Genomic DNA, 17,214 nt, shown 5'->3' on the forward strand with positions numbered 1-17,214 from the left:
CCAGGTTCGGGTGAAGGCAGGGCCGAGGCAACAGGTCCCGACGTTGAGGCAGAAGAAACGCAATGTCTATGGATAGTCCCCGAAGATCGGAGTACCAGGGACATCTGGGCCAAGCTGGTGCCACCAGCAGAAGTATGCCGCCGTCCTGTTTGAATTTCTGAAGGACCCGAGGCAGCAAGGCTATCGGAGAGAAGAGATACGCCAGTTGAAATGTCCATGTCAACCAGGCTTGCGGCGGCGTCTCTTGTCCTGGACCCGTACACTGGCCGGAGAGCCGGCCAGCAATAGGAGGTCGTCCAGATACGGCAGAAGCCTTATACCCTCGCTGCGCAGATGTGCAGCCATGACAGCCATCACTTTGGTGAACACCCTCGGAGCCGTGGAAATACCAAAGGGTAGAGCCTGAAACTGGAAGTGAAGATGTTGTACAGCAAACCTCAGATACTGCTGGTGTGAGGGGGCTATAGGAACATGGAGGTAGGCGTCCTGGATATCCAGGGAGACAATATAACTCCCCGGTTCGATAGCTAGAATGATGGAACGCAAAGTTTCCATCCTGAATGTAGGCACTCTGAGGAACTTGTTCAATGATTTCAGGTTGAGAATGGGCCGATGAGACCCATTGGGTTTTGAAACCAGAAATAGAGAAGAGTAGTAACCAGTACCGCGTTGAGATGGCGGAACAACAACCCCTGCTTTCAGCAAGGACTCTATGGCTTCCTGGATCAACAATGCCTTGGTCTTGGGAAAGGCTCGTGCAGAAGAACTGTTGGGGGGGTCTGTACCGGAAGGACAGGGTGTACCCCTGAGATACCACTTCTTGTACCCAAGCATCCGTGGTGGTATTGCACCAGCATTGGGCAAATTGAAGAAGTCGGCCCCCCACTCTGGGATCCCCCAGAGAGAGGCCCGTCCCATCATTGATAACGCACAGGCACTTTTTTGATTTTATATATTTATTGGTTGGTTCACCAGATTATTGATTGCATGTTATGAATTTCCAGTGATTGCACTAGACACTTTATATTTGTTGTTTGTCACTTTATCCCCAAAAAATATCCATTTCACTGAGTATACCTGTCGCTTAAGGGTTAATTCCAATTTTGTCTATATATATATATATATATATATATATATATATATCAGGGGCGTATCTACCCATTGGCCAGGATGGCGCTCGCCAGGGGCGCCGACCAAAGATGGGGCGCCGTCCGGCAGTGCCACCAGCAGCCAAGGGGTGGACTAGTTCCCCGGCCCCACAAGTGTAGGGCAGACCACAGTAAGAGCGGTCTGCCCTACACAGTTTACAAACAGCGGCAGCTGTGTGTTTGTAATAGCAGCCAGCCAATGAAAGTCAGACAGACTCTCATTTGCTGCTGCGTTGTCCGTGGAGGGAGCCGGCTGGAGCTCACTCTTGAGCTCAGACTTCCGGCTCCTCCCACAGCATGTGATGGGAGAGACGTCATGACGTCTCTCCCATGCAGGAGAAGAGCGGGCTGGGACTCAGAGCGGACAGCGGCGGTCTCGTCAGGTGCGGGGATCAGGTAAGTTGTTTTTTGTGTGTGTGTGTGTAAGCCTGGCACAGCAGGGGGGGCCACTGAAATAGGGGGTGGCCGCTACTGGGGGCACTGTATGGGGGGGTGCCCGCTACTGGGGGCACTGTATAGGGGTGGCCACTACTGGGGGCAATTTAGGGGGGGTGGCCACTACTAGGGGCACTGTATAGGGGGGACTACTACTGGGGTCAATGCAGCATAGGGGGGACTACTACTGGGAGCACTGTATAGGGGGGACTACTACTGGGGGAACTGTATAGGGGCACTACTACTGGGGTCTACTACTGGGGGCACTCTATAGGGAGGACTACTACTGGGGGCACTGCATGGGGGGGCGCCAGTCCATTACATTGCCGGGTGCGCTTGGATCCCTAGATACACCCCTGATATGTATATATATATATATATATATATATACATATACTGTACACATACTACACCCACGCCCACATACAGGCTGGATTTGAGTCTTCAGTACAAAACATAATTTTTTTAACGAGGCTGAAGTTGGCTTCTTATTCGGCCAGCTTCTTATTCATTTCTTATTCACTTCTTATTCATTTTCCAGCTTCTTATTCAGAAAATGTTACATTAAAATATTTAAATAAAGTTAGATCACTAAACTAACACTATGTAAAAAAAGAATTATGTCCCTTACACAGTCTACAATTATTATTTTCCTGGCACAATAAGGATTTGGGCATGAAAAGTGCAGTAAAGCGGGCACAGGCACTATATTTTGTCATTTTGAATAAGAAGCTGTAGTTGTGCAGGGGTTAACTAGCTTCGGTCATCAAATGTTACACTTGAAACCCACAGAGGGTGGTCTGGTACATATGACCCACTTGTCATTTGCCTTGACCAACAAGGATTTTGGCATGAATAGGGCAGTAAACGGGCACAGACTCCAGAATTTGTAATTTTGAATAAGAAGCTGTAGTTGTGCAGGGGTTAACTAGCTTCGGTCATCAAATGTTACACTTGAAACCCACAGAGGGTGGTCTGGTACATATGACCCACTTGTCATTTGTCTTGACCAACAAGGATTTGGGCATGAAAAGGGCAGTAAAGCGGGCACAAGCACTATATTTTGTCATTTTGATTAAGAAGCTGTAGTTGTGCAGGGGTTAACTAGCTTCGGTCATCAAATGTTACACTTGAAACCCACAGAGGGTGGTCACGTACATATGACCCACTTGTCATTTGTCTTGACCAATAAGGATTTTGGCATGAATAGGGCAGTAAACAGGCACAGGCTCCAGAATTTGTAATTTTGAATAAGAAGCTGTAGTTGTGCAGGGGTTAACAAGCTTCGGTCATCAAATGTTACACTTGAAACCCACAGAGGGTGGTCTGGTACATATGACCCACTTGTCATTTGCCTTGACCAACAAGGATTTTGGCATGAATAGGGCAGTAAAGTGGGCACAGGCTCCAGAATTTGTAATTTTGAATAAGAAGCTGTAGTTGTGCAGGGGTTAACTAGCTTCAGTCATCAAATGTTACACTTGAAACCCACAGAGGGTGGTCTGGTACATATGACCCACTTGTCATTTGCCTTGACCAACAAGGATTTTGGCATGAATAGGGCAGTAAACGGGCACAGGCTCCAGAATTTGTAATTTTGAATAAGAAGCTGTAGTTGTGCAGGGGTTAACTAGCTTCGGTCACCAAATGTTACACTTGAAACCCACAGAAGGTGGTCTGGTACATATCACCCACTTGTCATTTGCCTTGACCAACAAGGATTTTGGCATGAATAGGCAGTAAATGGGCACAGGCTCCAGAATTTGTAATTTTGAATAAGAAGCTGTAGTTGTGCAGGGGTTAACTAGCTTCGGTCATCAAATGTTACATTTGAAACTCACAGAGGGTGGTCTGGTACATATCACCCACTTGTCATTTGTCTTGACCAACAAGGATTATGGCATGAATAGGGCAGTAAACAGGCACAGGCTCCACAATTTGTAATTTTGAATAAGAAGCTGTAGTTGTGCAGGGGTTAACTAGCTTCGGTCATCAAATGTTACACTTGAAACCCACAGAGGGTGGTCTGGTACATATGACCCACTTGTCATTTGCCTTGACCAACAAGGATTTTGGCATGAATAGGGCAGTAAATGGGCACAGGCTCCAGAATTTGTAATTTTGAATAAGAAGCTGTAGTTGTGCAGGGGTTAACTAGCTTCGGTCATCAAATGTTACATTTGAAACTCACAGAGGGTGGTCTGGTACATATGACCCACTTGTCATTTGTCTTGACCAACAAGGATTTTGGCATGAATAGGGCAGTAAACAGGCACAGGCTCCACAATTTGTAATTTTGAATAAGAAGCTGTAGTTGTGCAGGGGTTAACTAGCTTCGGTCATCAAATGTTACACTTGAAACCCACAGAAGGTGGTCTGGTACATATAACCCACTTGTCATTTGTCTTGACCAAAAAGGATTTGGGCATGAAAAGGGCAGTAAAGCGGGCACAAGCACTATATTTTGTCATTTTGATTAAGAAGCTGTAGTTGTGCAGGGGTTAACTAGCTTCGGTCATCAAATGTTACACTTGAAACCCACAGAGGGTGGTCTGGTACATATGACCCACTTGTCATTTGCCTTGACCAACAAGGATTTTGGCATTAATAGGGCAGTAAACGGGCACAGGCTCCAGAATTTGTAATTTTGAATAAGAAGCTGTAGTTGTGCAGTGGTTAACTAGCTTCGGTCATCAAATGTTACACTTGAAACCCACAGAGGGTGGTCTGGACATATCACCCACTTGTCATTTGCCTTGACCAACAAGGATTTTGGCATGAATAGGCAGTAAATGGGCACAGGCTCCAGAATTTGTAATTTTGAATAAGAAGCTGTAGTTGTAAAGGGGTTAACTAGCTTCGGTCATCAAATGTTACATTTGAAACTCACAGAGGGTGGTCTGGTACATATGACCCACTTGTCATTTGTCTTGACCAACAAGGATTTTGGCATGAATAGGGCAGTAAACAGGCACAGGCTCCACAATTTGTAATTTTCAATAAGAAGCTGTAGTTGTGCAGGGGTTAACTAGCTTCGGTCATCAAATGTTACACTTGAAACCCACAGAGGGTGGTCTGGTACATATGACCCACTTGTCATTTGCCTTGACCAACAAGGATTTTGGCATGAATAGGGCAGTAAAGCGGGCACAAGCACTATATTTTGTCATTTTGATTAAGAAGCTGTAGTTGTGCAGGGGTTAACTAGCTTCGGTCATCAAATGTTACACTTGAAACCCACAGAGGGTGGTCTGGTACATATGACCCACTTGTCATTTGCCTTGACCAACAAGGATTTTGGCATTAATAGGGCAGTAAACGGGCACAGGCTCCAGAATTTGTAATTTTGAATAAGAAGCTGTAGTTGTGCAGTGGTTAACTAGCTTCGGTCATCAAATGTTACACTTGAAACCCACAGAGGGTGGTCTGGACATATCACCCACTTGTCATTTGCCTTGACCAACAAGGATTTTGGCATGAATAGGCAGTAAATGGGCACAGGCTCCAGAATTTGTAATTTTGAATAAGAAGCTGTAGTTGTAAAGGGGTTAACTAGCTTCGGTCATCAAATGTTACATTTGAAACTCACAGAGGGTGGTCTGGTACATATGACCCACTTGTCATTTGTCTTGACCAACAAGGATTTTGGCATGAATAGGGCAGTAAACAGGCACAGGCTCCACAATTTGTAATTTTCAATAAGAAGCTGTAGTTGTGCAGGGGTTAACTAGCTTCGGTCATCAAATGTTACACTTGAAACCCACAGAGGGTGGTCTGGTACATATGACCCACTTGTCATTTGCCTTGACCAACAAGGATTTTGGCATGAATAGGGCAGTAAATGGGCACAGGCTCCAGAATTTGTAATTTTGAATAAGAAGCTGTAGTTGTGCAGGGGTTACCTAGCTTCGGTCATCAAATGTTACACTTGAAACCCACAGAGGGTGGTCTGGACATATCACCCACTTGTCATTTGCCTTGACCAACAAGGATTTTGGCATGAATAGGCAGTAAATGGGCACAGGCTCCAGAATTTGTAATTTTGAATAAGAAGCTGTAGTTGTGCAGGGGTTAACTAGCTTCGGTCATCAAATGTTACATTTGAAACTCACAGAGGGTGGTCTGGTACATATGACCCACTTGTCATTTGTCTTGACCAACAAGGATTTTGGCATGAATAGGGCAGTAAACAGGCACAGGCTCCACAATTTGTAATTTTGAATAAGAAGCTGTAGTTGTGCAGGGGTTAACTAGCTTCGGTCATCAAATGTTACACTTGAAACCCACAGAGGGTGGTCTGGTACATATGACCCACTTGTCATTTGTCTTGACCAACAAGGATTTGGGCATGAAAAGGGCAGTAAAGCAGGCACAAGCACTATATTTTGTCATTTTGATTAAGAAGCTGTAGTTGTGCAGGGGTTAACTAGCTTCGGTCATCAAATGTTACACTTGAAACCCACAGAGGGTGGTCTGGTACATATGACCCACTTGTCATTTGCCTTGACCAACAAGGATTTTGGCATGAATAGGGCAGTAAAGTGGGCACAGGCTCCAGAATTTGTAATTTTGAATAAGAAGCTGTAGTTGTGCAGGGGTTAACTAGCTTCAGTCATCAAATGTTACACTTGAAACCCACAGAGGGTGGTCTGGTACATATGACCCACTTGTCATTTGCCTTGACCAACAAGGATTTTGGCATTAATAGGGCAGTAAACGGGCACAGGCTCCAGAATTTGTAATTTTGAATAAGAAGCTGTAGTTGTGCAGGGGTTAACTAGCTTCGGTCATCAAATGTTACACTTGAAACCCACAGAGGGTGGTCTGGACATATCACCCACTTGTCATTTGCCTTGACTAACAAGGATTTTGGCATGAATAGGGCAGTAAATGGGCACAGGCTCCAGAATTTGTAATTTTGAATAAGAAGCTGTAGTTGTGCAGGGGTTACCTAGCTTCGGTCATCAAATGTTACACTTGAAACCCACAGAAGGTGGTCTGGTACATATCACCCACTTGTCATTTGCCTTGACCAACAAGCATTTTGGCATTAATAGGGCAGTAAACGGGCACAGGCACCAGAATTTGTAATTTTGAATAAGAAGCTGTAGTTGTGCAGGGGTTAACTAGCTTCGGTCATCAAATGTTACACTTGAAACCCACAGAGGGTGGTCTGGTACATATGACCCACTTGTCATTTGCCTTGACCAACAAGGATTTTGGCATGAATAGGGCAGTAAAGCGGGCACAGGCTCCAGAATTTGTAATTTTGAATAAGAAGCTGTAGTTGTGCAGGGGTTAACTAGCTTCGGTCATCAAATGTTACATTTGAAACTCACAGAGGGTGGTCTGGTACATATGACCCACTTGTCATTTGTCTTGACCAACAAGGATTTTGGCATGAATAGGGCAGTAAACAGGCACAGGCTCCACAATTTGTAATTTTGAATAAGAAGCTGTAGTTGTGCAGGGGTTAACTAGCTTCGGTCATCAAATGTTACACTTGAAACCCACAGAAGGTGGTCTGGTACATATAACCCACTTGTCATTTGTCTTGACCAACAAGGATTTGGGCATGAAAAGGGCAGTAAAGCGGGCACAAGCACTATATTTTGTCATTTTGATTAAGAAGCTGTAGTTGTGCAGGGGTTAACTAGCTTCGGTCATCAAATGTTACATTTGAAACTCACAGAGGGTGGTCTGGTACATATGACCCACTTGTCATTTGTCTTGACCAACAAGGATTTTGGCATGAATAGGGCAGTAAACAGGCACAGGCTCCACAATTTGTAATTTTCAATAAGAAGCTGTAGTTGTGCAGGGGTTAACTAGCTTCGGTCATCAAATGTTACACTTGAAACCCACAGAGGGTGGTCTGGTACATATGACCCACTTGTCATTTGCCTTGACCAACAAGGATTTTGGCATGAATAGGGCAGTAAATGGGCACAGGCTCCAGAATTTGTAATTTTGAATAAGAAGCTGTAGTTGTGCAGGGGTTAACTAGCTTCGGTCATCAAATGTTACACTTGAAACCCACAGAGGGTGGTCTGGACATATCACCCACTTGTCATTTGCCTTGACCAACAAGGATTTTGGCATGAATAGGCAGTAAATGGGCACAGGCTCCAGAATTTGTAATTTTGAATAAGAAGCTGTAGTTGTGCAGGGGTTAACTAGCTTCGGTCATCAAATGTTACATTTGAAACTCACAGAGGGTGGTCTGGTACATATGACCCACTTGTCATTTGTCTTGACCAACAAGGATTTTGGCATGAATAGGGCAGTAAACAGGCACAGGCTCCACAATTTGTAATTTTGAATAAGAAGCTGTAGTTGTGCAGGGGTTAACTAGCTTCGGTCATCAAATGTTACACTTGAAACCCACAGAGGGTGGTCTGGTACATATGACCCACTTGTCATTTGTCTTGACCAACAAGGATTTGGGCATGAAAAGGGCAGTAAAGCGGGCACAAGCACTATATTTTGTCATTTTGATTAAGAAGCTGTAGTTGTGCAGGGGTTAACTAGCTTCGGTCATCAAATGTTACACTTGAAACCCACAGAGGGTGGTCTGGTACATATGACCCACTTGTCATTTGCCTTGACCAACAAGGATTTTGGCATGAATAGGGCAGTAAAGTGGGCACAGGCTCCAGAATTTGTAATTTTGAATAAGAAGCTGTAGTTGTGCAGGGGTTACCTAGCTTCGGTCATCAAATGTTACACTTGAAACCCACAGAAGGTGGTCTGATACATATCACCCACTTGTCATTTGCCTTGACCAACAAGCATTTTGGCATTAATAGGGCAGTAAACGGGCACAGGCTCCAGAATTTGTAATTTTGAATAAGAAGCTGTAGTTGTGCAGGGGTTAACTAGCTTCGGTCATCAAATGTTACACTTGAAACCCACAGAGGGTGGTCACGTACATATGACCCACTTGCCATTTCCCTTGACCAACAAGGATTTTGCCATGAATTGGGCAGTAAAGCGGGCACAGGCACCATATTATCTCATTTTGAATAAGAAGCTGTAGTTGTGCAGGGGTTAACTAGCTTCGGTCATCAAATGTTACACTTGAAACCCACAGAGGTTGGTCAGGTACATGTGACCCACTTGTCATTTGCCTTGACCAGCAAGGATTTGGGCATAAATAGGGCAGTAATGTGGGCACATGCACCAGATTTCTTAATTTTGAATAATTACCAGTAGTTTTTCAAGGTTAAATAGCTTTGGTCAACAAATTTGACAATTGGGGTCTTTCCCTAAATTAGTAAAAACCCCACACCTCTGAGCATGGTCTGGTATTGGAATACAGGTAAAAAAATCTGCGTGGAGTTCACCTTTTATACCGATAACCAGCACTAGGCAGGTTGTAGGGAGGAGGGGGTAACACTATAGCAGGGAGACACACAGCGTGGTGTCCTCCTGCCATCACATTATCCAGCACTAGGCTGGTTATAGGGAGAAAGGGGTAACACTATAGCAGGGAGACACACTTAGCCTGGTGTCCTCCTGCCATCACATTATCCAGCACTAGGCTGGTTATAGGGAGGAAGGGGGTAACACTATAGTAGGGAGACACACTTAGCATGGTGTCCTCCTGCCATCACATTATCCAGCACTAGGCTGGTTATAGGGAGAAGGGGGTAACACTATAGCAGGGAGACACACTTAGCCTGGTGTCCTCCTGCCATCACATTATCCAGCACTAGGCTGGTTATAGGGAGAAAGGAGTAACACTATAGCAGGGAGACACACTTAGCCTGGTGTCCTCCTGCCATCACATTATCCAGCACTAGGCTGGTTATAGGGAGGAAGGGGGTAACACTATAGTAAGGAGACACACTTAGCGTGGTGTCCTCCTGCCTTCACATTATCCAGCACTAGGCTGGTTATAGGGAGGAGGGGGTAACACTATAGCAGGGAGACACACTTAGCCTGGTGTCTTCCTGCCATCACATTATCCAGCACTAGGCTGGTGATAGTGAGAAAGGGGTAACACTATAGCAGGGAGACACACTTAGCGTGGTGTCCTCCTGCCATCACATTATCCAGCACTAGGCTGGTTATAGGGAGGAGGGGGTAACACTATAGCAGGGAGACACACTTAGCCTGGTGTCCTCCTGCCATCACATTATCCAGTACAAGGCTGGTTATAGGGAGGAGGGGGTAACACTATAGCAGGGAGACACACTTAGCGTGGTGTCCTCCTGCCATCACATTATCCAGTACTAGGCTGGTTATAGGGAGGAAGGGGGTAACATTATAGCAGGGAGACACACTTATCATGGTGTCCTCCTGCCATCACATTATCCAGCACTAGGCTAGTTATAGGGAGGAAGGGGTAACACTATAGCAGGGAGACACACTTAGCCTGGTTTCCTCCTGCCATCACATTATCCAGCACTAGGCTGGTTATAGGGAGAAAGGGGGTAACACTATAGCAGGGAGACACACTTAGCGTGGTGTCCTCCTGCCATCACATTAACCAGCCCCATACTATTCAGCATGTTTCTGGAATCTCTCGGAAAGCTGGTACACCAGCAGTGGCGTAATAAGGGGGTGCGTGTGGGGCACCTTGCCCTTGGCACCATCTGACAGGCCCAGCAGAGGGGGGAGCTGATGTCCAGGGCGATGTCCAGTGATCAGTGGCGTAACTAGGGCAGGGCCACCACGGCCGGTGATGCCCCCGCACCGCCGGCCACGGTACTTGCCCATCCTAGTTAAACAGTGTAGTGCCGACCGCAGTGAGGAGCTCATTCAGAGTCGGTCGCTGCTGGCGGCCGCTCACTCTGCATGTGGGCAGGTGTTTTTTTTTTTATCTCCGGCCGCTCGGAAAGCTGTGGGTGATCATCCAAAGCTTTTGCGAGCGGGCTGGAGACAGTCATAATTATCGCGACCATCGGGCTTGCGACGAGACCCTGGGGTAGGGTCTAGCTGCCGCAAGCCCGAGTGTACTTCCTGCTCTAATAGAGCAGGAAGTCCACTACTGACATCACTAGTGATGTCAGTAACCCCTCCTAAAAACGCTAGACGTTCCTAAGGGAACGCATGCGTTTGTCCGTCCACAAAACGGGGCGAGCTGTCAATCAACATCGACAGCCGTCCCGTCTTGTTGTGAGCCCCATAGCAACTGACCTTCAGTCGCTCAGCTGGTCTCGCACATGCACCTGCTGGACGCGGCGCATACGCAAACATCGAGCCGCTTGCGAGCGCTGTGCGCTCACGAGTGGCTCTGAGTGAGCTCCTGAGTGCGGTCAGCATTTACTCAGGACCGGCGCTAGGCTACCCTGCGCCCAGCACTGTCCTGTGCTGCACAGCCGTGCCCCTTCTCTCTCCCTGAGCACTTACCTAATAGCTCCAGGCGAAGGGTGAGAGGCGGGCTCAGGATAGCCCATAGAGCCGCCAGTGCATTTACAGCAGCCAATGAGAGTCAGACAGACTCTCATTGTCTGCTGCTGCGCCCACTGCAAGAGCTGGGCTGGAGCTCACTCATGAGCTCCGCCTTCCAGCTCCTGTAGTGGGTTATGGGAGAGATGTCATGACGTCTCTCCCATAATGCAGAGTGCGCCAGCCCGGGAGGACTGCGGTGGTGCAGACGGCGGCGTGAGCAGGAGCGAGGATTCAAGTTAGTTTTTTTTTTTTTTACTTGTGTGTTTGTCTAATGGGGGTACTGCATCAGGGGGGGAGGTGACCTCTACTAGGGACTACTACTAACGTATGGAGGTAACTACTATTGGGGACACTGCATCGGGGGGACTCTACTGGGGACTACTACTGGATAGGGGGATCACTACTAGGGGCCTGCATAAGTGGGACCACTACTGTGATCTGCTTAAGGGGGACCACTACTGGGGGCACCGTATAAGGGGAACTAATGGTGGGCTGCATAAGAAGGACTACAACAGGGGGAACTGTGTAAGGGGCACTGCATATGGGGGATCACTACTAGGGGTACTGTATAAGGGGCACTACTAAGGGCCTGCATAAGAGGGACCACTACTGGGGACATTGTATAGTAGGGGTACTGTATAAGGGGTACTACTGGGGGCCTGCATAAGAGGGACCACTACTGGGGGCACTGCATAGGGGGGACTGTATAAGGGGCACTGCATTAAGGTGCATATGGAATGGAAAGGAATGTTCAGAGTGAGGAGATAGGGATGTGTGTCATGTTGACACTCCCCATTTTTAAGTGTCCACACCCATTTTTTGTCACACGCACATAGGGGGGGTCCAATTTTAACCTGGTCCTGGGCTCCATATACCCTAGTTAAGCCGCTGCCAGTGCTGTGACCAAATGCTTGATCCCAACACCTTAGTCCTGCAGTCCGGTGAGATGTATCCCCAGCAGGTCACATAAGTGTCCGATGCTGGGACAGTATGTCTGTTTTCAGTGCCGGTCAAGGCCCAGCAGCGGCTGACATGTGGCACCAGCTAATAGCTTAGTGCAGCTCATTGACCGCCGGCCATTGAAGAGGGGTGACAATTTGAATTTGAGCCAATCACAGTGGTGACAATTTTGACAATCTGAACCAATCACGGCGTGCACCGGCAGCCAATAGAAATCGACCACAGTGAGCCATTCGTTGTAAGCCGCATCATGGCTGGCTACGCCCGTGGCGTCTAGCGTCAGATGTTTCTGGGAGGAAGAGTCAATTTGGCGGAAATGGGTGAAGAACTCCAGCGGCCGTGGAAGAGTCCAGAAGACACCGGGCTCAAAAGAGAAGAGCTCCAGCGGCTTCAGAAGACGCCAGGAGACACCGGGCTCAACAGAGAAGAGCTCTGGCAGCGCCGCTACTGGCCAGAATGGGCCAGCAACAGAAGAATGCGGCTGAGGACCGGAGAGTACTGCAGTGGTTGGGAAGTAAAAGAGCGAATGAAGATCCTCACTGCATCCTCTCCCACCCGACAGGTAGACCCTCTTTGAGGCCTTACCATCATTAACCCCTCCCTAGACTATCAGATTGTTAGGCAGTAGGCACGTAGGGGTCATGAGGCCTTATGCCTGTGGCACAAATAGGCGGGCATTAGGCCCGTGCCCCTAAGGCTATAATTGACCCTGGGCAATAGGCCCAGGTCACATAAATAAGCGAGGTGCGAACTTCTCATCTTGCACTGGGAGCCAAACACCATAGTTCTGCCCCTGGACCTTGGTCACTGCTACCTGTGTGAAGATTGCTGTGGCAGTGGGAGTTTGCCAGCTCAAGGTGAAGACTACAGGAAGCACTGAGATCGTGGGAGTCGACCCACCTCGGGTGAAGAACACATAGTAATTGTGGATGAACTAGGCTTAGTTCAGCCAAAGACTACTGGACTGGTAAATCTAATTGCATTGTATTTTCATTCAATTGCATGCTATATTAATTGCCAGGCATTAGGCCCATGGCCACTGTGGGCGTTAATCCCTAATCAGCAGGGACGGGCTTTGCTAGGCGGACAATAAGCCTGAGCCAGAGAGGGCACTAGTCCCACAAGGTATAAGGGGCATTAGGCCCTATAGGGTTAATTTGGGATCCACATCATTAACCCATTGTTAGGTGGGCAATAGGCCCTACATAGTGTCATTGATCCCCTAGAAGGCAGGCACTAGGCCTGAGTCAGCACAAGATGATTAAGCCCTGTAGTACTGTTGTTCTGATTTGATAAGAATGTATTGAGGTTTGTAACACTGTTACCTCGTCATCTCAGCTACTACAATCAGGCCTCCATTAAAAGGTAGGCTGTAGTAAGGTACTTGTTTGTGATTATTGTAATGTTTTGTAACTGCATTATTCCCTTGTCCTGTAACAATTATTGCATTATTGGTGTAGATGCATTGTTGGGGAGCATATGGGTAGCATGGTGATATGGAGTGCACTACATCCACCCTGTATTACTATTGGCAGGGTGCTGATGTATATATGAGTAGTCAAGTTGGTGTGTGTGGTCAGAGGCGTCACCTACCTTGGTGTCACTTGGTGTGGATGCTCTGAGTCCTCCTGCACGCCATAGGCGTACGCTCCTGGGAGGGGCGTGGCTTCGCAGGAAGGGGCGTGACCTCACCCGTGACGCGTCACCCCTTATGTGAGCCGATCTTGGGTGCTTTACCGCCTCCCGTTCTCGTCACACAGTGGGCTTCCCCAGTGCTCCTGCAGCTGTTGGGGCAGCCCACAGTCTCTCCCTGCCTCTCTCCGCGTCCTGGCATCACGGTGACACCATCCGACGGGGTGACACCAAAATAGCAGAGCAGCTCTGCTATTTTGGTGTCAAACCCTTCGGATGGTGTCACCCAGTGCGGCCCGCCCCCAGTGGCGGTTCTAGGGGCGGGCTAACAGGGCAGTTGCCCACAGTGCTGGCCCCTAGAGGGCGCCACTGATTCCCCAGGAGGGCAAAAATAAAAATCCCATAAGAAAAAAAAAAAAAAACCCAACGCCAGTCCCCCAGGCGTTGATATTTGTTATCAGCGGGCACCCGGCTCCCCCTCTGCAGCGGCAGTCGAAGCTCACTCCAGAGCTCCAGCTCCCGCATAGAGCACTAAGGGAGGGACATCCTGATGTCATGAAATCTCTCCCATAGAACCGTGGAACCGGAGCTCACTCCTGAGCTCCGGCTCCAGCAGAGAGCACTATGGGAGGGACGTCATGACGTAATGACATCTCTACCATAGATCCGTGGTGGAGCCGCGGTCGGACCAGACAGCAGCGGACGCAGGAGCGGGGCCTAAGGTAAGTATTATGTTTGTATTTTTTATTTTTCTTATTCAAAATGAGATAACCTGGTGCCTGTGCCCGCTTTACTGCCCTATTCATGCCAAAATCCTTGTTGGTCAAGGCAAATGACAAGTGGATCATATGAACCTGACCACCCTCTGTGGGTTTCAAGTGTAACATTTGATGACCGAAGCTAGTTAACCCCTGCACAACCACAGCTTCTTATTCAAAATGACAAAATCTGGTGCCTGTGCCCACTTTACTGCCCTATTCATGCCAAAATCCTTGTTGGTCAAGTGAAATGGCAAGTGGGTCATATGTACCAGACCACCCTCTGTGGGTTTCAAGTGTAACATTTGATGACCGAAGCTAGTTAACCCCTTTACAACTACAGCTTCTTATTCAAAATGACAAAATATGGTGCCTGTACCCACTTTACTGCCCTATTCATGCCAAAATCCTTGTTGGTCAAGTGAAATGGCAAGTGGGTTATATGTACCAGACCACCCTCTGTGGGTTTCAAGTGTAACATTTGATGACCGAAGCTAGATAACCCCTGCACAACTACAGCTTCTTATTCAAAATTACAAATTCTGGAGCCTGTGCCCATTTACTGCCCTATTCATGCCAAAATCCTTGTTGGTCAAGGCAAATGACAAGTGGGTCATATGTACCAGACCACCCTCTGTGGGTTTCAAGTGTAACATTTGATGAACGAAGCTAGTTAACCCCTGCACAACTACAGCTTCTTATTCAAAATGACAAAATATGGTGCCTGTGCCCACTTTACTGCCCTATTCATGCCAAAATCCTTGTTGGTCAAGTGAAATGGCAAGTGAGTTATATGTAACAGACCACCCTCTGTGGGTTTCAAGTGTAACATTTGATGAACGAAGCTAGTTAACCCCTGCACAACTACAGCTTCTTATTCAAAATTACAAATTCTGGAGCCTGTGCCCGTTTACTGCCCTATTCATGCCAAAATCCTTGTTGGTCAAGGCAAATGACAAGTGGGTCATATGTACCAGACCACCCTCTGTGGGTTTCAAGTGTAACATTTGATGAACGAAGCTAGTTAACCCCTGCACAACTACAGATTCTTATTCAAAATGACAAAATATGGTGCCTGTGCCCACTTTACTGCCCTATTCATGCCAAAATCCTTGTTGGTCAAGTGAAATGGCAAGTGAGTTATATGTAACAGACCACCCTCTGTGGGTTTCAAGTGTAACATTTGATGACCGAAGCTAGTTAACCCCTGCACAACTACAGCTTCTTATTCAAAATGACAAAATATGGTGCCTGTGCCCACTTTACTGCCCTATTCATGCCAAAATCCTTGTTGGTCAAGTGAAATGGCAAGTGGGTTATATGTACCAGACCACCCTCTGTGGGTTTCAAGTGTAACATTTGATGACCGAAGCTAGTTAACCCCTGCACAACAACAGCTTCTTATTCAAAATGACAAAATATGGTGCCTGTGCCCACTTTACTGCCCTATTCATGCCAAAATCCTTGTTGGTCAAGTGAAATGGCAAGTGGGTTATATGTACCAGACCACCCTCTGTGGGTTTCAAGTGTAACATTTGATGCCCGAAGCTAGTTAACCCCTGCACAACTACAGCTTCTTATTCAAAATGACAAAATCTGGTGCCTGTGCCCACTTTACTGCCCTATTCATGCCAAAATCCTTGTGGTCAAGTGAAATGGCAAGTGGGTTATATGTACCAGACCACCCTCTGTGGGTTTTAAGTGTAACATTTGATGACCGAAGCTAGTTAACCCCTGCACAACTACAGCTTCTTATTCAAAATGAGATAATCTGGTGCCTGTGCCCGCTTTACTGCCCTATTCATGCCAAAATCCTTGTTGGTCAAGGGAAATGACAAGTGGGTCATATATACCAGACCACCCTCTCTGGGTTTCAAGTGTAAAATTTGATGACCGAAGCTAGTTAACCCCTTTACAACTACAGCTTCTTATTCAAAATGACAAAATATGGTGCCTGTGCCCACTTTACTGCCCTATTCATGCCAAAATCCTTGTTGGTCAAGTGAAATGGCAAGTGGGTTATATGTACCAGACCACCCTCTGTGGGTTTCAAGTGTAACATTTGATGACCGAAGCTAGTTAACCCCTGCACAACTACAGCTTCTTATTCAAAATGACAAAATCTGGTGCCTGTGCCCACTTTACTGCCCTATTCATGCCAAAATCCTTGTTGGTCAAGTGAAATGGCAAGTGGGTTATATGTACCAGACCACCCTCTGTGGGTTTGAAGTGTAACATTTGATGACCGAAGCTAGTTAACCCCTGCACAACTACAGCTTCTTATTCAAAATGAGATAATCTGGTGCCTGTGCCACTTTACTGCCCTATTCATGCCAAAATCCTTGTTGGTCAAGTGAAATGGCAAGTGGGTCATATGTACCAGACCACCCTCTGTGGGTTTCAAGTGTAACATTTGATGACCGAAGCTAGTTAACCCCTGCACAACTACAGCTTCTTATTCAAAATGACAAAATATGGTGCCTGTGCCCACTTTACTGCCCTATTCATGCCAAAATCCTTGTTGGTCAAGGCAAATGACAAGTGGGTCATATGTACCTGACCACCCTCTGTGGGTTTCAAGTGTAACATTTGATGACCGAAGCTAGTTAACCCCTGCACAACTACAGCTTCTTATTCAAAATGACAAAATATGGTGCCTGTACCCACTTTACTGCCCTATTCATGCCAAAATCCTTGTTGGTCAAGTGAAATGGCAAGTGGGTTATATGTACCAGACCACCCTCTGTGGGTTTTAAGTGTAACATTTGATGACCGAAGCTAGTTAACCCCTGCACAACTACAGCTTCTTATTCAAAATGAGATAATCTGGTGCCTGTGCCCGCTTTACTGCCCTATTCATGCCAAAATCCTTGTTGGTCAAG

This window comes from Taudactylus pleione, unplaced genomic scaffold, assembly GCF_031769625.1.
Source record: "Taudactylus pleione unplaced genomic scaffold, aTauple2 ptg000086l, whole genome shotgun sequence".
In the NCBI taxonomy this organism is placed as follows: Eukaryota; Metazoa; Chordata; class Amphibia; order Anura; family Myobatrachidae; genus Taudactylus; species Taudactylus pleione.